The following is a 22,944-nucleotide window of genomic DNA, read 5'->3' as shown; positions in this document are numbered from 1 at the left end:
TATACCGGGTGTGCTCACACACTTCAACAAATGTAGTGGATTTCATTCAGCAACACACTGAAAGGTCATACTGGGCACGCTCACACACTTCAATAAATGAAGCAAATGTCAGGCAACAACATACTGAAAGGTCATACTGGGCATGCTCACACACTTAGGCCATGTCTTAGTACAGCAGTGGGCCACACATATCTGGCAGTTGCATGTTTCACCCCAGGAACCTGTCACTATTCACCAATCCTGCCTTGTGCACACAGTTATATGAAAATAGACATATATAATATATTGGAACCCTGTCATAATCAAACTGTGTACCACAAGTACTTAAGTTGTTCACAGAAAGTGAAAAATCAAAGAAGATCAATAAACCTGCAATCAGTATCAACAAACAATGTGCACTCCAAAAATTATCCAATCCATGTTCTGGCAAAAGAATCTGTGAAGGAGTTCATAGAGAACCACGACGCTTCCTTCCGCTATGTCATAAATAGCAATGTACACTCATATATGTCCTGAGTCAGTGCAAACCATAAATGACTGACATTGCCAACATCCTGTCAGACAGGCCCATCCATACATACCACCCTCTCACTGACAAAATGCCCTATCATCATACCTGGAGATTGTGAAAGCACAGATATCACATATAGAATGGGTAAACAGCCCCTTCCAAACTGAAAACACGGCATCTATGGGATTACATTGTTTCCCTAACTGTGTCATAAGTGAACTCCAGAACAAACAGAGCCTGTACCTGAACAGTCTGTTGAGACTCACCCTCTGTACAGGATATGAAACTGTTGAATGTGTTACAGCAACGTTTGACACACTCCACAAGTGTTGGTGCACAACAGAACATGGGAACTATTGTCTTATAAGCCTACTAAGCCTGATCTGCAAGGCCATGGAGTCCATCATGATGGAACTCATAAACAGAGCTATTGGGAGCCTACAAACACCCAACCCTACCAATTTCGGTTTGGTCATGGGCAGATCATGGTTCCCAAACCTGCTAGACTGTTTACAAGGCAGTCACCCAAGACATACATCAATGAAATGAGCTACACATGTCCCACATAGACCTTGAAAAGCCCTTTGCCAACATCCCAGACACATGTCGTATCCAGAAAATCAACAACCTGTGCATAAATATGTCTGTCATCTGATGGATTGCCAACTGGGGCACAGATAGATCACACAAGGTAAGAATCATGGTCTCCTGTACAAGCTGGTAACAACTGCTGTCCCCCATGGCTCAGTCCTGGGACCCCTCCTGTCTGGTGTATACTTTTCGGAAATACAGTCAAACACACGAGGGCTATGTTTAGCAAAGTTTGTGGATGACTGCCAAAAAGTTGTCATAATCGATGTTTGGGACAACAGAGACATCCTTAAAAAGGGTCTCACTCAGACAGATGTGTCAAAAGTATGTCCTCGAGCTACAGTCATACAAATACCACATAGGTGCCAACACCCTAAATATGGAGGTGATAATAAGGGATCTACAGACAAATGTGGATAGTCATCTTACTTCCAGAAACACATTCACAAAGTGGTCAGAAAATCATGCTATGTGTTCCCACAAACTGCCAAGGTCTTTGCATGTAGGTCAAAGGAGGTTCCCTCTACTCATCAGTCATCAGACCCGTCAGAGAGTACCACAACAAACCTGCGATGAATCTGACTAGGCACCTTCAGCAGCTGGAAAGACCAATGAAGTACCTCAACAGGAGGATTACTGGCCTCAAACAGTTGCCCCATGCAACAAGACTGAATTTAACTCAATCTGTCCTCTGTTGCATACTGTCTACTCAGGGGATCTCTGCCCAACAGACAGGTCCATGTCATGGCAACACTCATATCTGCTCTGAGTTACAGCTCAATGGCACTAAATATACAGGACCAACTGATATTGCCAACATCCTGGCAAATAGGATCAGTGTTAACCTTACCCCCCTCTCACCAATGAAAGAGCACATCTCTGTAAAAAACACTCTCCGAAGCCAGTATCACAGCATCCATGGGACCAGATAACTTCCCAGGCTGTGTTCTACACAAACTACAGAACGAACAGGCACCACACCGACGTACCATGTTCAGTCATAGCCTCACCTCAGGCTTTGTGCCTGCTGAATGGTGCACAGTGACGGTTATCCCACTACACAAGGGTGGAGACACCACGGACCCCAGGAACTAGTGCCCCATTAGCCTGATGAGCCTGCTCTGCAAGGCCATGGAATGTATCATCATACAACTTATAAAAAAAGACATTGGTAATCTCCAAACTCTGGACCACAACCATGTTGGGTTTGTAAAAATGCAGATCATGTCTCCTAAACCTGATAGATGACATTAAAGCAGTCACCAGAACCATTGACAAGGGTAAGATGTTTCACACAGCCTATGTAGATCTTGCCACGGCTTTCAACACCATCCCACACTCTGGAATTATAGATAAACCCACTAAACTCGGTATAAATTGCTATGTCACAAGATGGGTTGCCAACTGGTTTACTGACAGAACACACACTGTGAAAGTAGCAGACTCCAAGTATGACTTTGGACCAGTGACGAGTGCAGTACCACAGGGCCCAGTTCTGGGTCCTGTCCTGTTTTGTATCTACTTCCCTGAAGTAAACTTTATCATGGAAGGTCTGTGGCTAATGAAGTTTCCAGATGACTGCAAACTAAGAGCCATAATTGTAAATACTAAAGATGTGGACATCCTACAAAAGGGCCTCACTGAGACAGATGGCTGGTGTCAAAGCCATGGGCTCAAGCTCAGTGCCAAAAAGTGCATTGTCATCCCCTTTGGTAAAAACCCTGTAACCATGAACTATAACATAGGCGGTAGTATACTTAACACTGAAAGTGTGATAAGAGACCTTGGGTCACAGGTGGACAGTGGACACACCTGTGATAATCACATCCCCACAGTAGTCAGGAAATCCTTCTATGTGGCACACCTCATCACAAAAGGTGTCTCATGCAGAATAGAAGAGGACATTGTTCCCCTCTACTCATCACTCACTAGATCCATAATGGAGTACAACACCCCTTTTGCTATGTACCTCACAAGATATGTACAACAACTGGAAAGCCTGCAGCAATACCTCACAAAGAACATTAGCGGCCTGAAATACATGCCATACACAGACCATCTCAAAATGCTCCAGCTGTACTCTCTCACATATCGCCTACTCAGAGGTGATCTCTGCCTAACATACAAAGCTATGTCAAACAGAGAGCTGTTGGACAGACTCCCGTAAAACACTCACAATTCCTCTGATCTTCAGCCCCAAAACCACGAGTGAAAAACAAAAGAAAGGGGTGTATCCATTTACCTTATGGATACCCACACCTTCAGGTTAGTGGCACAGCATGAGGCCTTGGAGACCATGCAAGTGCAACTAACATTGGGCAAAGCTGCTTATCAGATTGTAGCCTGCTACAGATCACCTACCTTGTCTCAGGAACCTCACTCAGTATTCCTGAGAACAGTAGAAAATGTAAAGGTCCTATCAAACACCATTATATGAGGAGATTACAACTACCCAAACATTGAGTGGGAGAATTACTCGTGTACAACGTCCTTGGCGTAATGTTTCCTAGAGTTTAAAAACTCAAACGCCCTGGAACAGCTGGTCACCATGCGCACTAGAGGTGACAACATACTGGACCTGATCATCACCAACAATGGGGTACCAGTGTTCCACGACAGAGATAAACCCCTCGCTGGTAATATCAGATCATAGAGTAATCACACTGGACATCCACATCCCCCCCCCCCCCCCCCAGTCAAGGAAACCACTGTGAAGACATTTTCAAAAGCAAACTGCACACTTCCCAAGACCAAAGTGGAAAGTTCCAAAGCCCCCTTGCTATAGGATAATGCTATACAATCTGCCAAATCATTTACAAGTGCATTCTATGAGCATCTACAGGGATGCGTGGATCGAGACATCCCAAATAAAACCAAGATGCACTCCTCCAAAAATAAGAAACCAATCTGGTGGTCGTCGCCCATAAATAAGCTATACAACAGAAGGAGGAAACAAACACACGATAGAGCAGACTTCACAAAAGGAAAGGCATCATTGATCATTATTAGGAAGACACAATGATCGCTCATAAAATAATACAAGGCCAGTTTCTAAAGACAAATCGTCAAGGAATGTAAGAATAACAACCACAAAGCCTTCGTTAGCTATACCAAACATTTAGGTGGCAACTTCCAAATATGCTGTCAGCTACTGAAAAATGCCAACAAATACACTGAACCAACTTACATTGCCCATATCCTGGGGGACAAGTTCAGTGCAAACTCCCCGCATCACCCCCAAAAGGGTCTGTGTCCATCCCAGAAGAATGCAGAGCCCCAGACTTCATGGACATGCAGGTAAAGACAGCCCTCTCCAAAACTAAGAACACAGCATCAATGGGACTGGATGGTGTCCCAGGCTGCGTCTTACACCAGCCCCAAAAGGAACTACACCCTCACCTACATTCACTGTCCAGACTCAACCTTACCACAGGCTATGTACCCAAAGAATGGCATACACCAACAGTCATCCAGCTCCACAAAAGGGGTGCCACAACAGAACCTGGAAACCATTGCCCTATAGGTCTACTCAGCCTGGTCTGCAAAGCTATGGAGCATATTATCATGGAACCCATAAACAGAGACATTGGGGACCTCCAGACACTGGACTCTACCCAACTTGGCCTTGTTAAAGGCAAATCCTGCCCCCTAAACCTAGTTGACTTATTTGAAACAGTAACCAAGGACATAGATGGAGGTGAAAGTAGTCCACATAGCCCACCTGGACCTCACTAAGGACTTTTGACACCATTCCCCACTCTGTCATCATGGACAAGCTTACTAGTTTGAACATTAACAGCTGTGTCACAGGATGGGTGTCCAACTGGCTCACAGATCAAACACACATGTTCAGAGTTGTGGGTGCCATGTCCGACTCTAAACCAGTCACAAATGGCATCCCACAGGTCTTGGTCCTGGGACCCCACCTGTTCAGTAGATACTGCTCAGAGATACAGGTAAGCATGGGAGGAGTATGGCTGAATAAGTTTGCAAATGACTGCTAACTGTGGTCCATAATCGACTCTACGACTGACACAGACAGATACCTGGTGTCAAAACAATGCCCTCAAGCAGAATGCCAAAGAATGCATAGTCATCCCCATTTGGATAAAACAAAGTGCACACAAATTACCACATAGGTGGTAATCCAGTATGTATGGAGAAAGTAATTATGGCCCTGGGGACCCAGGTAGATAGTAAACTCTCCTTTGATGATCACATGGCCAAAGTGTTTAGAAATTCCTTCTATGTAGCCCACCTAATGTAACCCGCTTTGTCTAGTCTGATGATGTCACCATCCTACAAATATACATGTGGAAAGGAGAACTCACAGTAATGTGTATAGCGCGTTGTGTAAATGTGTACTCCACTAGTATCATAAAGTAGTTGGGTAGTGGTTAGAATCCTGCACTTCACAACTGTGTGTGTTTGTGTGTGATCTCCTTGGAGAGGCGCAACCTTTTTGGAGACTACTAAAACACCTTAAAAGCGGTATACTCATCTTTGTCAAGTCTGATGATGTCACCATGCTACAAATATACGTGTGGAAAAGAGAATTCCCAGTAATGTGTATAGCCTGTCATGTTAATGCGTACTCCTCTAGCATCATAATGTAGTTAGGTAGGGGTTTGAATCCTGCACTTGGCAACTGTGTGTGTGATCTCCTTGGAGAGGAGCAAGCTTTTTGGAGACTACTAAAACACCTTAAAATTGATATACTCATCTTTGTCAAGTCTGATGATGTCACCATGCTACAAATATACCTGTGGAAAAGTGAACTCCCAGTAATGTGTATAGTGCGTCATGTTAATGCATACTCCTCTAGTATCATAAAGCAGTTAGGTAGGGACTTGAATCCTGCACTTGACAACTGTGTGTGTGTGTGTGTGTTTGTGTGTGATCTCCTTGGAGAGGAGCAACCTTTTTGGAGACTACTAAAACACCTTAAAAGCAGTATACTTATCTCTGTCAAGTCTGATGATGTCACCTTCCTACAAATATACCCGTGGAAAAGAGAACTCCCAGTAATGTGTATAGCGCATTGTGTTAATGCGTACTCCTCTAGTATCATAAAGTAGTTAGCTAGGGGTTTGAATCCTGCACTTGACAACTGTGTGTGTGTGTGTGTGTTTGTGTGTGATCTCCCTGGAGAGGCGCAACCTTTTTGGAGACTACTAATACACCTTAAAAGTGGTGTACTTATCTTTGTCAAGTCTAATGATGTCACCATCCTACAAATATACCTGTGGAAAGGAAATCTTCCAGTAATGTGTATAGCACGTTGTGTTAATGTGTACTGCTCTATTATCATAAATTAATTAGTTAGGGGTTTGAATCCTGCACTTGGTGAGTGTGCGTGTGACACTGTTGGTCAATGTGTTGTGGGTTTTGCTTTTACTACTGTATGACATATCACTGTGACAACAGTATGTGCATTGCACATGTCAGGTAGCTGTGTGGCAAATACATATACGTACATGTGACCTCAATTATTTCAAAGGTGGGAATCCTGCTTTCTCCAAGAACACATCTGTTATCTTTGCCAGAGTGTGCTGCTGCTTTCCAGACCTTAGGTCACATCTGTGTGCTTGTGACAAGCCCAGCCACTGCAGTGATCCCTGGCCTAGGTCATCCGTGTCACACACACTCATTACGGTTCCTATTGAATTGTGTGAGTGAGGGTTTATGGCCAAGGTATATGTCAGACCTGTTCAAATGCAGCAAAGTCTGTCAATGATGGCTACTCATTATAGGTGTAAAACAACCTTTGTGGATATGCATGCAGACCCCTTATTGCTTATGTGATCCACCAAGGGATTTCAAAATACCTTTGGAAATGTGATTACCAAAGGAGAGATAACGTAACACTTGGCTGTATGTACACATCGGTACCTGTTCAACATGTTGGGGGCTACTACCTATGTGGTACTGTGGGGATACTATGTTTTGTAAAAGTGTATGACTATGCTTTAGTTGGTTTATAGCTTTACAGCATGGGTTTGACAACAGGTATCTGTCTGTATGATACCCTTGTGGAGGATATGTGTGTAATCTGTAGAATGCATTATAGGCCACAGTATGCATTTCCAGACGTGGACGGACATATCCCTGCTGTGTTTGCTTGTACCTAAGAGAGCTATATGCCAAACAGGAGTGGTCCCAGGAATGGGTGCAGGTGAATACCACTGGTTACTGGCATAGTATAGTACCTGAAGGATTCAAATGTTATTGTGTGTCCTACATCTGTGTGTCAGTTGTCAAGACATCATCTAACAATTGTTTATGGTCAGGCTGTTGAGGTTATGCATACTACCAGAATGCAAACCAATGACAGATAGTAACAGTATCACCCACAGCACAGTGTCAAACCATGTCATACACACATGTGTACCCAAGTTCCAAGATGTGTGTAGTACAATGCATACTGGCCACCAATAGAAACTATGGAGTGTTAACACTGTGTAATACAGGGCATGTCACCCTGCCCATGTGTCCACTATGCGTGTACATGCAGACAGTGCAGCTCCACCATGTTCACAAATGTACACCTGCAAATCTGTGCTGCACACATCTCACACGTACTGTCCACTCTCTAACACATGCTGCCAATACTACACACATCAGCCAAGTGGCACGTGGGCGGACAATACACTATTGGAATTAACACTGGTGTAAACAATACTACATTGACAATCATAGCTTTAATGCATCATGCATGCTCAGCTACACCTTCAGGGATATCATTACACTTTACTGCTGACAACATGCTAACATTGCTATACTGCTATAAAGTCACCCTGTGCATCAGCACCATGTTAGTCTGTTCCTGCTTCAATGTTACAGATGTCAGGAGGTGGCACAGGTTTCATCATATGCACTGGGTGTGTTGTTGGTTTGCCAGAGGCCTACATTGAACCATACAATTGACATGCATATGTGTGTGTGTGTGTGTGTGTGTGTGTGTGTGTGTGTGTGTGTGTGTGTGTGTGTGAGGGCAAGAGTACTTCTATGTGCCAATGTTGATGTAATGTGTGTGGGTATGTGTTAGCCCTAGGTGTCTGGTTTATGTGTGTGTGTGTGTCTGCATGCACACAGTTCCACCATGTGGCTGCCATATATGGGGATTTGTGGGACAGCCACAGACTGTACCTGCCAGGCTTTACAGATCACAGTCTCTGGCCATGGATACGGTACCTGTGCCTGGCAGGGGTGCTACTGACAGTAGCACTACTAAGCCAGACTGGGTACTATCCTCAGAGGTAGACAGATGTACACTGGACCCAGGTCCCTGCTGGGACTGGCCAGAGCCACGTGCACGTGGTCTACTAGGACGGTCTATGGACAGCCCACCCCCAATAGTGCTGGGACTGGTACTGGCTCTACTGGAGCGGCTGTGACTTGAGGGACATTCACGGCGACTGCCAGCTGCTGATGTTGCTGGCATACGTCCACATCGACGTCTCAACTGTTCCGCACTGTCCTGACACATGGACATGACATTGCAGAGGACATCTAATGTCTCACCCCAATGTCTATCAATGACCTCAGTGTAATTACGGGTGGCATCTGCTAGGTCATGGATACTGTCATTTAAAGCATTTTAAGCGCCCTCTGTGCCCTTAGTCCCTGTCTGGTGTACCATTCCATACGTGCGTGTGCCTCCATGACAGCCTGGAACATGCGTGAGTTTGTAAGACCTGTGGCACGTCTGCCAGGGGCATGATGACCAGCAGTGCTCTGACGAGAACCCCTGGACATCTGCCTATGTGGTACCGTTCCAGACATCTGGGTGTGGCTGCTGTGCCGGGATGCATGTGCCATAGATACCACACTGTCCTGGCCAATGCCGACTGTACACTGTCCCTCAGCTAAGGGCATTGGTGATGGATGTATTGGCAGTATGAATGTGTGCATGGATGGGGTGGACACGTGTCCTGTCGATTGGTGGCCCAACGACAGACCCTGGCAAACATGCCTGTGCCTCAACACACCTATCCTCATTATCACTATTTGGCTCAGTGACATCAGGTTCCCTGCTGCAGTGAACCAGCTCAACCTCAGCACCTGTGAGAGGAAGACAGGTAACACACTTTAGAACCTGTACATGATGTTGGAACACATGCACACATTCACACATGAACACATACACACATGCACACATGAACACATGCACACAAATACTCTCCTCACTAAAGCAGACACACAAACACACACACACACACACACACACACACACACACACACACACACACACACACACACACACACACACACACACACACACCACCAGCAATCCAGAACATACTCAATAGCGGTTGATGGTAGGGTACAGTATCACAAGCCAAACAGTCATATCACACGTGTTAATATGTAGGAAGTGTGTTGCTTAGAAGCATGCAGTGCCAGTGTTGACAGTCCTTGCTAATAACAGTATACATGGCTTTGATGCATATGTGTTGTTGTTCAGTGATTGGCCTCACCTTGGAACGCAATGTGTACATGGACACAACATTGTTGTGCAAGTCTTAAAAGCTCTTCAATGTCCTGTGCACCATCACTCACAGGTATACATACCATGGCTGGATGTGTATCTGTGTGTCACATAGATATCCATTTCTGATTAGAGTGCCTGTGTCTTTAGCAGATAATTGTGGACACAGATTTAGCTCATGCATGCTATGTATACACACAGGATGAGTGGTGCATCTATACCTGATGGAATACCATTGCTCAACATAGCCATTGTACAGTAGTTATGCTGAGTGTAGAACATATTGTGGACATGCCAGTGCCAGCCATGACGTGGCATGCTACATCACAACTGCAACATTAAACATCACACATACCCAGTGTGTGTCATGTGACCTATACACCCAATAGCATTACAAGACATATATGTGTCACTTTGTGCAAATGGTGATTGCTATGCATATTGTGTATAAGTGCATATGTTTGCACACACACACAACATTGAGGTGTATAGCAATGAATGCTATGTGTAGTACTGTGGTTACTGTAACTGGATGGGGTGTAGTACCATGAGCCATCATCATGCAGCATCATGTGGTCACTCAAGGCTACTAATGTGTGCAGACCAGCACCTAGCATGCTCTACCTAAACTGCAGTACCATGGCTACATTCACCATTTCATAGCCAGTTGTTACATGGCTTTGTAAGGTGCCCAATAGGGAGTATTGCCTAACATGAATGTGTTATGTGTTGAAGAGTGTCGCACAGCCCCATGATGGGCCTCTACCCCTCAGGTATATTATGTGTGCTGTGTGGATGACATTTGGGATACTGGAGTGTGACCTTACAGCGGGTGTCTGAATACGCCATGTGTAGCATATTAACGTGTACTGCGTATGACAAAGTTGTGTATGTTGTGTGCATGTGTATCGACTCTGCCTATCCAATGTCCACTACAGTGTTGCCACAATTGTGTGGGATGCTCTGTGTATTGCATGTGTTTGAGGCAGCTACTCACGTCTCATGTTACTGAGATGTGCATAGTCTCACAGCAAACATGCACAGCATGCATTATGCATAGGTGTGTTACATGTACATGGCCTACACCTCACCTATGACATGCACATTTAATTTGCAGTATTAAATGTAGAACACACTCACCAGCATGGGTCTGCTGCCTTGCTGTCACACCAGAGGGACCTACAATGATATGAGACAGTTTGTCAGTGGCAACAACTGTGGCATTGCTACTGTGGGTTTGCAATCTTACAGTAGTACAATGGTTGGCAGTCACAGGCCTACAGATTATGGTCCAAATTATCAGTATTGCACAACACCAGGCTCCACATCTTCTAACTACACAGTACACATCTCACATATGCATGATCTACCAATAGAGGTAACAGTAGCCTACAGATATGCCATGCTACCGGCATGCTCCGTGTCAACTTGCTGAGCGGCTCTGGCCTCCATGATGATACATGTTTGCTGTTGTTGTTGGCCAGGAGCCACCAGGCTCAGGAGCAACTCCTCCACTCTGGTGAGCGGGGATGGATGGCTACCCCACCACCTGTGGCAAGCTCTTGTCTACGGACATCAGACGCACGCTGCTGGACATGTCTAAGTAAATCACTGCAGTGATGCCGTACCTGCTCATAGGTCTGGTTATGCATGCCTGTGTCATTTACCCTATGGACAACATCTTGCCACAGTGCAGTCCGCACATGCTGGTCCTGGCTGGTTCTTGAGAACAGCATGGTGTAGTGCTGAACCAGGCTGGTTGTTATTTGTTCATCCTCTGCTAGGCTATAGGTAGGGTTGCGATGGTGAGCCATGACCCTGGAAGACAATGAAACAATATGTGTGAGCAAGTCATGTGGCAAACTTAACATTCTTAAGTACAGATATCACTGAACTGCCATATATAGCAACCTATTGGCTGTCAGAGGATACACACTTTCAATACCACATATCAGTGCTCAACCCACAACTGCCTGACAGTGCTTGGCACGCTCTATATATCAAACCATGTTCTGCACAGCAACAAAGAGAAATCAGTATGTAAGACTATACAACAGTACATGGCACACTGTATGCGACACAATGCACCACCTAGCCACAGGAGGTATATATCAAGCTAATGTATGAAGAAATATGTCATCCATTGCAATGATTGTAAAGTCCAGTTACAGTATTACCAGTATACCACACTAGTTACTAGTTGTTGATGGCAAACCCCTGCCTAACATATGTGCGCATTCATTAATATAGGTGGCATACTGCTGTACTAGACTATACATGTTGTTATATACGCACTTATATCCTGTAACACACCCATATGACCGAGGGCATGTTACAGGTATACCCACACACACATCAGACATGCATACAAGGCATAAAGGTATGACAACCCAGATGAGCTTTACCTGTGTACCATACAGTACTGTATGTCAGTATAAAACCTTATGCTTGAGGTATGTAATATGTGAGGACTACAGGGAACACACAAAACAGTGGTTCCAAGCAATGTGGACATACACCATACTGTGCTGTTAAGGCCTACAGCTTCAGGTAGTACTACAGTTCATACGGGATTTGGATTCACCAGCAGTACCAATCAATAAGCATACATGTACTGCTTTAGCCTACAATGGCACACCCCAGTCGCCACCAAGGGACTACATCAGACCGTATGCCATACTGCTTTTTCTGCCTAGCAATAGCATACACATGTTTTGCTGGGATCAGAGCTAGGACACAAAATACCATGACAGAAACAGTTTCCCACTAAGCTATCACACATATACAGAACTTTGACACATTCACCAACACATTCACTATCACACTCAGTCAACCTCACATAACAATTATTGCAACAAGTACATGTGGGTGTGTATCGGTTCATAGGTAGGTAATAGGCTATTGGCCCTAGGGCCTATAGAAGCCTAGCCATACCCTGGCCTTTGACACACATGTAATTTAATTTCACATGCCCCTGTCAAGCAGAGCCACAGAGGTGATTCCTGGGGTGTATTTCCTATTTCCCATCCAATCATCAGGATTATTCATGACGACTGCTAATGAGGAGCTTTGTTTGCTATTGATAGGTGGTTTGTTCCAGAGTATGGGATGTCTCTGAGATAGGAATCTATCCCTCCAGCATGTTCTGTTTATTGAGGTGACAAGGTTTAGGTCCCTAGAGCGTGTAGCTCGTAGGGATTGTGATCTGTTTACGTAGAGCATGTCCAACAGCTCTGGGTTTGACATAGCTTTGTATGTTAGGCAGAGGTCACCTCTGGGTAGGCGGTATGCAACACAGTCTAGCTGTGGTTTTGTGGGACAGTCTGCATAGGGCATCTGTTTGAGGCCGGTATTACTCTTTGTGAGGTATGTCTGTGGCCTTTCCAGTTGCTGTAGATGTCTTGTGAGGTACATACCAAATGGGGCATTGTACTCTATAATGGGTTTTATGAGTGATGAGTAGAGGGGAACACTGACCTATATTTCCCTGGATGAAACACCTTATGTGATGAGGTGTGCCACGTAGACAGATTACATGACTAGTGTGGCACTGTGATTATCACAGGGGAGACTGCTGTCCACCTGTGTCCCATGGTCTCTTATCACACTTTCGGTGTTAAGTAGACTACCACCTATGTGGTAGTTCATGGGTACAGAGTTTTTGCCAGAAGGGATGCCAATGCAGTTTCAACATTGAGCTTGAGTCCATTGCTTTGTCACCAAGCATCTGTCGCAGTAAATATGACCCTGTCTCTCTCTCTCTCTCTATATATATATATATATATATATATATATATATATATATATATATATATATATACACATACATATAAACATCCATTGGTGTACATATAGATATACATATAGGCACATATACAGTCCACCTTTCATGGCGGGAATATCAATTATGCGAAGGTTGTGAGGTATACAGTTATGTAATAATATTGCACAGTCTTGTGCGGAATACATTGAAGGTATTCTCAGCCCATGAAGCTTTAGCAGGCCTCACTAGCTGCAACACTGCAAACCTGACAAATCATACCCACAGCGTTTAACCACCACATGTCATATACCAGCACTGTATGCTGTCTTGTTTGCCACACACTGCAACCTACATAGAAATATGCACATAACAACCTTCACCAACATATATATGCCCACCCTTCACAAAAAGTTGCAGTATGTCCCTTGCTCTATGCACATGTACAGATGCTAATATATCTAACACAGAAAGATCTCTCCGTATGTGTGTGCCATACACACACAAGGTCCACACTGTTGTAAGTCAGTGGACCTCATGGCTGACTTGTTGGGCCTTGCTGCAACATGAACAGGTGTCACATGTGAGCACATAGTAATATTAGAGGGTGTATATATAGCTGCAAATGCTAGATTAGCATACTAGCCTAGTACAGCAGTTGCCAATGCTAAGCTTCACGTTAATATGACTATCATGCATTTGTTACTCTGTCACATCCATGTTTATATAGCTGTATGCGCTACTCCCCCAAACAGCCATTGTACACACTACTGTACAGAACACAGATAACATGGATCAGATGTCTGACATTTAATGCTGAGCTACATATGTCACAGTTATATCCCACTGCACACAGCTACACACTGATTTGTCCATGGCAGTAGTTATGCAGGGCATCTGTGCATAGATGTGTACTGCTGCCACATATGGATGATTCAAAGTATGTAGAATACTCTTCAAAAACATCTACTACATGCCAGTAAATACATATCTGTCACATACCTTTCCTTTGTATGTGTTTGTATTTTTCAGTTCCGTGTGTCTTTTTTTTTCTGTTGCTGTTGATGTTGATGTTGATGTAGATGTAGGTGTCTGTTTGTGTGTCTCTCTCTCTCTCTCTCTCTCCCTAACAGCAATGGAATGATTGCATGTGTGGACAGCAAGTACAGCCTGCTTTTTTTAAGTATCTGCGCATGTGCATGTGATGGCCTCTGCACCAGTTGGTGGCCACCATTTGGTAATTGCATGCAGCCTGCTGTGCGGTGATTGCAGTACTCACTGTCATAACAACCCAGTGCTATAAATTGCTAAGTCAGGTAGGCGTAGCTCTTTCAGCTTTCCAAAGTGGGGCCCATGCTTGTTTGCTGTGGACACCGTTGTGTAAGTCAGAAGGTTGGTATACTTCTTATATCTGAAGCTAGGGGTGTAGCCAGTGATTTGAATGTTGTACTCAGACCTGAATGTTGCCATTTCCAGTACATAGTTGTCAGTGTAGAATTGTACTCACACCTACAAATGCTAACACAAGATACATGGGAGTATGTAGTTTATTTTCTTCTTATACAGTTAGCTGCCATACATAAGTAGTTATTGAGATGTATTCATTTGGCACATGAACTGTTTGTGAACTGCTATACTGTGAATATTAATGTACTCACTTCTGCACAGTTTCTGCTTTTTTATTGTTGACATTAGCACAGGATGCTCAAGAAGACTGGACGATTCCAGTACTGAGTATGCCTACCTACATCCTTAGTGGACCCTGAACACACAGGTATTTTGTACATTTGGGTGGGGATTGTCCTGCTATGATACTGTGTGGGGGTTGTAAAGTGCTGCTGTAACATTATTTACTGCTAGAATAGCTGGTTCTGTTATTACAGTCATGTAATGCAATTCCACAACAACTGCTGGTAAAGTTCCACAGAACAGGCTTTGTGTTATGGCATTCCTATCTTTCTTTTACATTCACTCATTCTGATGCATGATATATATATTTAAGCAACAACCTGCTGTATATCTGCTGTGGCTTAATGGTACTTCATGCAGTTCAGTGTTTCCAAGGTCCCAGGTTCGAGACTGACAGTGGTGTTTTATTTTGTTTCTGAGAAGAACAAAGGCCCTCACATGCAGGGTGAGTAAGGCATTTTTAAGCAGTTGTAAGCGGGTTTGCGCAAAGCTTAGCAATACTTAGCCAAGCGCACACAAGTGCACACTCACGCAAACCCACTAACTACTGCTTAAAATTGCTTACTCCTGCTAACCCCTGCGCTCATTTCTTTGAAAGAAAAGAAAATGGGGAGATAGGAAAGTGGTGAAAAAGGGGCACAAAGAGGGAAAGACAGTAGGGAAACCAGCTCGGGATGTGCAGGACGGGTGTAGGGAAGGTCCATAGCTGCCCATTTCTTTACCAGCAACAGCTGTGCATATACTAGAAATTTGGAGGGAAATATGAAACCTTCCACCCCTGACAGAGGGGTGAGTACAACAAAGTATGTTGTACTGCCACTTAAATATCAGTTTATGTGTCCAGTGGACATGTGCAAAATGGGCAGCTATGTATGGGGTGTAATTTTTTTTTGGGAGCAGATTGCCCTTTTTTTCAGGTGAGAGTGGAATGTGGGTTAGGGGAAGTGGGGAGGTAGGTTGGGGAGGTAAACAAACAAGACAAACAAGATGCATACAGGGGCGGAATATGACACATGGTGGGTGAACACCATTGACTGGGAAGATGTTTGGAAATCACAAGCCCACAAGCCATAGTTGAGAACACATCTGACACAGATATCCTTCAGAAGGGTCTTATAGAAACGGATAACTGGTGCCAGAGCCATGGCCTAAAGTTAAACGCCAAAAAATGCATAGTCATACCCTTTGGGAAAAACAAGGTTACCACTAGCTACCATATAGGCGGCAACCCACTAAGCACAGAAGAGGTTAGCAGGGATCTGGGGACCCAGGTTGACAGTAACCTTTCGTTTGACACTCACGTTGCCAAAGTAGTTAGGAAGACCTTCTACGTTGCCCACCTGATCATGAAGGGATTCACATCTAGATCAAGGGAGGTCATCATCCCCCTGTACTCATCACTCATCAGACCAATGATTGAGTACAATGCCCCATTCGGAATGTATCTGACACGACACCTGCAGCAACTGGAAAGGCCCCAAAAGTTCCTCACCAAAAGGATAAAGGGTCTCAAAAATATGTCTTATGCTGCCCGACTGAAGGAACTCCAGCTCTATTCAGTCGCTTACCATCTGCTCAGAGGTGACCTGTGCCTGACATACAAGGCCATGTCCAACCCAGAATTGATGAACATGCTTCACCTCAAAAAATCTAGATCCCTCAGAACTACAAGGGCGGGAGACTTAAACCTTGACACGGTTATTAATAGGACGTGCTGGAGGGACAGATTCATCACCCAGAGACTCCCTATGCTGTGGAACAAAATCCCGGTGCATGTGAGGCAGAGCACCTCGCTGGCTTTGTTCAAGAGAAATCTTGACCAATGAATGGGAGATCGCAGATATACCCCAGGGATTATCTTAGTGTCACTGCTTGACAGAGGCACAGCAAAATAATGGGCATAGTATCCTCCAAACTAAAGGGGTGGTGAAAGCCACAAAACTCTGGGCTAGGCTTATAAATGCCCTTGGGCAGATAGCCTAGTATGAACCTATGAACCTATGAGCCCACAGATGGCAACAGTGGAACTGAGATCCCCACCCATGGGTGGTCACCACTGCACCTTCACAGCCCAGAGGGTGGCTGTGCTGAGGGCTGGCTCACCCATGAGTTGTGCCACACATGCCTCAAGCTGACGTAGAGGAGCAGCGACTGAACGCTCGATCTCCCTACACACCACAGTCCGGACCGTTCGGAGGATGATATGTGGCCGTCCTCCGGCCATGCTTGCAAGGGGGGGAACGAGCCCCATCCCCTGCAGCGCTTCCACCCAAAGGTGGCACAGTGTCAGCGGAGGAGGAGGTCCCGGGCTGGGCACCGGACCTGCTGGTGCCAGGTGCCATCGCCAGCTGAGGTGGGACAGGTGGGTCCGCTGGGACCGGCCTTCCCATACGTTCTATGTTTAGGAGGATTTAATGACAGTATGGGTTGTTAATAGCCAACAGCATTCCAAATTAGTTGTAACAGCATGCAGTAGTATTCCCATTAAACCAACACACCAGAGTTCCAACAGTTGAACAGCAAGCATAACACATACATATATAGAACAACAGTGGACATTCCAACAGCATGCAGGATTGATTGGTGGCAAAAGGCCACCAAGATTGTGGTATTTGAACAGGGCATATGCATCAAAGTAAATGCAGATATTTATAAACCAATAGGACATATGTCCCAACAAATGTTTTGAGATTAGACATACCCATTGACGTGGAATTGCATTGTTTATGCACATACAGTAGGGTGTAAAAAGATACCTCCATTAACAACTTATATGTACTTATAGTTTACACTACATTCTTACTGACTGCAGGTATATATCCCCCCTACATGTATTATTACACTAGGCAATGTCCTTTAAATTGTGAAATGGGTTTTGCTAGTTCTTTATATACCTGACCTGTATCTGACAAACAGACTGTCCAGGATGCAGATGTTACTGCTACATATTTATATATTTTATTTATATTTATATATCTACATATCTGGATGTGTTCAGATGACATTATCAATTATATTTTAACAGCCCCCTACATTTCTAGCAGCACACTGACATTTCTGGGGAACACAATAACAAGCTACTCATGTGCCAGATTAACCTATACATGCCAGCCATTAACCAACAGTTGAGGACAGTAAATATGCTTAACAGCTACCGGCACTCCCTTCATCCACTTTATATGGGCCTACTCAAGTGTGGGTTGACAGCGCTTAATACAACTGTACTATTTCTATAATGCAAGAGTACAACAACATATCGAGGAAAGTGACACGGACACACTCCAGGAAGTATACCTTTATTAATTACATTACACACTTTTCTAGAAGCTCTCTCATGTATTTGATATTACAGTGCATGCAGAAGACTTATTCAAGACGTATTATACCTTTATTAATGGGTTACAACACTCTTTTTCATGCTCTCTCACTTATTTTATATAATAATACTTGCAGAATAATTACTAACCTGCTGGTGGCACAGCCTTAGCAGCCTATCTGCATAGGCTTGCTGATTTGCAGCACAGACACCTGCAGCTGTGAAGTAAATGAAGTGATATTGAGACATATACCTATCCATAATATAGACTACAATAGCAATTCTTACATACTTCATTCCATGGCTACCTACTCAGTAGTGGGGCATTTTCCATCCCACGGGCCTCCTGTATCCACTGGTTCAGTCGGTCCTCCTTGTGTCTCTTCATGTCTGAGTAGTGGTGTCTGACCTGCTCACCAGTCCAAGGGATGCCTGTGGCACTGGTGAGATCATGTGCTAGATGGTTCCAGGCTTCTGCTTTGTATTCAGTGCCCTGGAACTGGCCCTGCAGGAGTCTGTCATCATGTTTATGGACGAGGAGCCAAACCATCACTTTTGACTCCTCAGTGCCCCACCATTGCGCTCAAAAGCGAGAGCCCTCTCCAACACCAGCCATGCTGCCTGCAGATGGGAGCTACAACCAGTTATGGCAAGTATTCCCACCTATGGGGCTTAAATATGCCTCATTTCCCGCACTTATGTGTGATTGGCCGATTTTGAAAAATCTCAGCTGAAAGCACACCTGCTTAGCACTGAGTAAACTTTCATTAGTATGTATGTGTGCATTGAAAGTGCATGCATATCACAAGCTGTCATGGCTTAGTGGTTCAGTACTGTGATTATGGTGCACAGTATCCCGGGTTCGAGGCCTGTCATTGCTTTTTATTTTACTACTGACCAGACTGGCTAGGTGGTGTAGCTGTGTTTTGCCGATTTTGCTCAACTTTGCCCAACGTTGCTCTACGGTGCTCTACGTTGCCCGATGTTGTGCTAGTTAGCGTGGTGTGCAGCTACGTGCAAACATTTTTTTTTGCGGTAGTTGGCGCGATAGGCAGCTCCGCGCAAAGCCATTGCGCTAGTTAAAGCAGTGCTAAGCTATGAGCAATTATACTTACATGTGCTTAATACTGGTAAACTTTGCTTAACAGTGCTTCATATTGCTTAAGATACTTTACTTATGCATTCATCAGTATGCATAACCATTTCACCTTCTTATATATATATAAAATATCGTTCACTACTACATAGGCCATTTCAATGCTTTTTACTAAAATTTAAAAGATAAATGTCAGGAATTATTTTTCTATACAGATTTCCTACAGAAAATAGAAAGGGACTCAAACCGGGAATGCCTTCTCTTTGTGCGAAGGCTCTACCACTACGTTATTGGGCTTAATTTGCATATAGTTTCTTATTATCCTCTTCGATCTCTAAACTGCTAACTGTAGCTAAGCAATGGGCAAGCCCATGCAAACACCTGCAAATACGGGCAGCTATTTTGGGAATAATAAAAAAATAAAATAAAAGCTTTACATTTTATAATTGTACAAGGGGGTTTAGAATGTGGGGGAGTGTAGTGTTGGGTATGTACACATTTGAGTGGACTCGCTCATGTCAGTTGACATTTGCCGATTGAGGGACTTGCAGGGGAGTGGCTTTTTGGACTGCTCAGCTGTCCGACATGTCCCCTGCACTTGTGCATGCTCCGTGTTAGCCTTAGAGTTGAGCCAGTGCACCCTCATGAATGTGCATGGTGTGCTGACATCTTCCTCTTAGGTGCAGTTTCCTTGTAAGACTTATTTAGTCTTACACGGAGGATTAGTGAGTCCCGGCCAATGTCTTTAATTTGTTTTTGTTTCTTTTATTTTTATCTTATCTCTTATAGGTACATGGTCAAATATCATTGATGGATGGATCTGAGTACTTTCAACCAAATTCGCATGTTCATATGATATGTAGTTTCTGTCCAGCCTTGTCTAGTTATTGGGTCTTGGAGAATAGTATGTAAATTCCCTACACACTGCTGCTTATAAAATAACATCTTCCATGCCAAATACTTTTATATACAGTTTTAAAGTCTACCTTTTCTAATAATTTCACTTCAGGGGACACCTGACTCATCTTCCTTGCTACAACCTAAATTTCATTTACTAACTAGAAATAAAACATCCTGCTGGAAACTGATTATTTCTCTCATAATCTGTTTTAAGATCCATAGCTAAAGTTTTTTGGGGAAATGTAGATGAACATCAGGCTAATTCTATTTCCTTCCCATTATTCCCTCACTGCCACAAATGTTCCATTATTATATTTTTCCCCTTTTCTACCACAAAGTACCTATTCCAGTCAGTATAGTAACACCCCTTTTAATTTGTCCCTGATATTCTACTGAATATCTGCACTAAAATCCTCTTTTTGTCAAGCTCATATATTAATTTATAGCCAGATAAATCTCCTGCAACAATCTGCACCCTACATTTCATAATATAGTTCAGTACTCATCCTTTTTTCCATGTCCACAAGTCTATTCACATACCATGTTAATATTGACAAAGCAGCTCTTCTGTTGTTTTAAAGGTATAGTCGCTTATAATGCATTTAACTTCTGATAGATGTGTGTGTGTGTGTGTGTGTGTGTGTGTGTGTGTGTGTGTGTGTGTGTGTGTGTATAACAATCAAAATAACAAATGCCCCAAAACTTCAGTGGCAGCCTGCACTGGGACCAACCCTAACATCAAAGGTATTTGTACTGCAATGCAATCTGCCATGGCTAGCTCACAAAATTTTCTCCTCTCAAGTATAGAAAATAATTTATATTCAGCCTTAGCTCTTAAAAAAATCACTGACTGGCCTTCTGAAAGAAAGATAGCCATGTGACTTTATATCCAGCACATTCCAAAGACAAAGCTGTTGGGAGGTAGATATTAATTTTCAAGACTAGATTTCCCCTGCATTCATTTTTCCTTTATTCAATGCAGTTCACTCATCATTTGCTATTAATATTCAGTATCTCTTTAACAGATCCCCTGAAGAGGTAAAATCAGAAAGAGTGGCTATGCATACAAGAAGAACTGAAAACCACAAAAAATTCACTTGTAGATGGTTAGGGCAGAGAGTGCAAAATACCCAAGTCAGTGAGTCAAAAGATGTTAAAACGAACTTTAATAAGCAAAATAAAATGTAAAATAGTTTAGCACCAAAAAGTTGTTCAGTACTTTTGTCAACACAGACTTCATCAGAACTAAAAGCCATAAATCAAATTCAGTTCTTATATAAAGATTAATCAGGCCATCACATTGCTCATAAATGTATTCTAATTAAATTAATTGGGTCATTAAAATCATTACACCCTTTGGTGTGCAAAATTTGTCTTGTATCTAAATTTACTAGCACTTTTTTAATGTAAAAAAGTCCTGTTAAAAACATCAATATGATCACATAAGATAAAAAATTATAAACCAGAATATGAGTAAATAAAAATCATTACCATAAAACAATTCATGATGCCAGTTATTTGAAGAATCACAGTTTGGCAGATCTAAGTTTCATAACAGGTAAAATACTAACACTATCATTTATCCCCGGGTGTTTAGTAGCATTATAAACTAGTCACAATATGCAAGGGTAAATTCCCAAAACCACCTCTGGGACTAGTATTGACCTTTTCCAAAATTCCAAACTCAAATTTCCTAAAATCAGAGCACTTCTGGGAATGTCTGTATATTGCATTCTCATAATTTTGTTTCAGAATGCCATAATAATGTTTGTATATTCTCTTTCTTAAAGACCTTTCAGTCTTCCATACATAAAATGCTGGACATGTATTACATTTAGAAATATAAACTAATCCATGGGTAGTACAATTTCCTGGCTGCAAAGCAACTGGTTTTAAACATGTTCTCCAAAACCATATTTGTGCCAGTGTAAACATAACCACATTGGCAGCAACTGTCACATTCCATGCTCCCTTTAATCTTGTTGGTGCCATCAATTAATCTGCCCCATTCTGAATTTTTTTTTCATATTGGATAAGACTTAAAAACAAACTGAGATTGTTCACCTAATAACTAATGAAGGAGTTCATCACCCTTGAATCTTCTTCTTCTTTCGGCTTTTTCCCAGTTAGAGGTCGCCACAGCAGATCACCTGTCCACTCATGATTGGCAGTGGAGTTTTACGGTGTCGAGTTGCCAGCCCAACCTTCCACGCAAGGCACACACATGCACACACTCACGCCTAGGGCCAATTTAGACTATCCAATCCACCTACAGCATGTCTTTGGGATCTGGGAGGAAACCGGAGCACCTGGAGGAAACCCACGCAACCACAGGGAGGACATGCAGACTCCGCACAGAAGGCACAAAGTTAAGGGTATTTCCTTTAAGGATGATAAAAATTCTTCCAAGAATAGGTTCATACGTTGGTACTAGGCTATCGACCCTAGGGCCTATACAAGCCTAGCCATAACAACTCCCTGGCTATTACTTCCCTGGTCCCCTGTCTAACAGGGTGATTGAAGTGATCCCTGGGATGAATTTCCTATCGCCCATCCAATCGTCAAGGTTCTTTTTGAAGAGGGCCAAAGA

The sequence above is a fragment of the Protopterus annectens genome, chromosome 5.part0 (genome assembly GCF_019279795.1).
Source record: "Protopterus annectens isolate FY-2018-M chromosome 5.part0, PAN1.0, whole genome shotgun sequence".
In the NCBI taxonomy this organism is placed as follows: domain Eukaryota; kingdom Metazoa; phylum Chordata; order Ceratodontiformes; family Protopteridae; genus Protopterus; species Protopterus annectens.
This window is presented reverse-complemented; position numbering follows the sequence as displayed.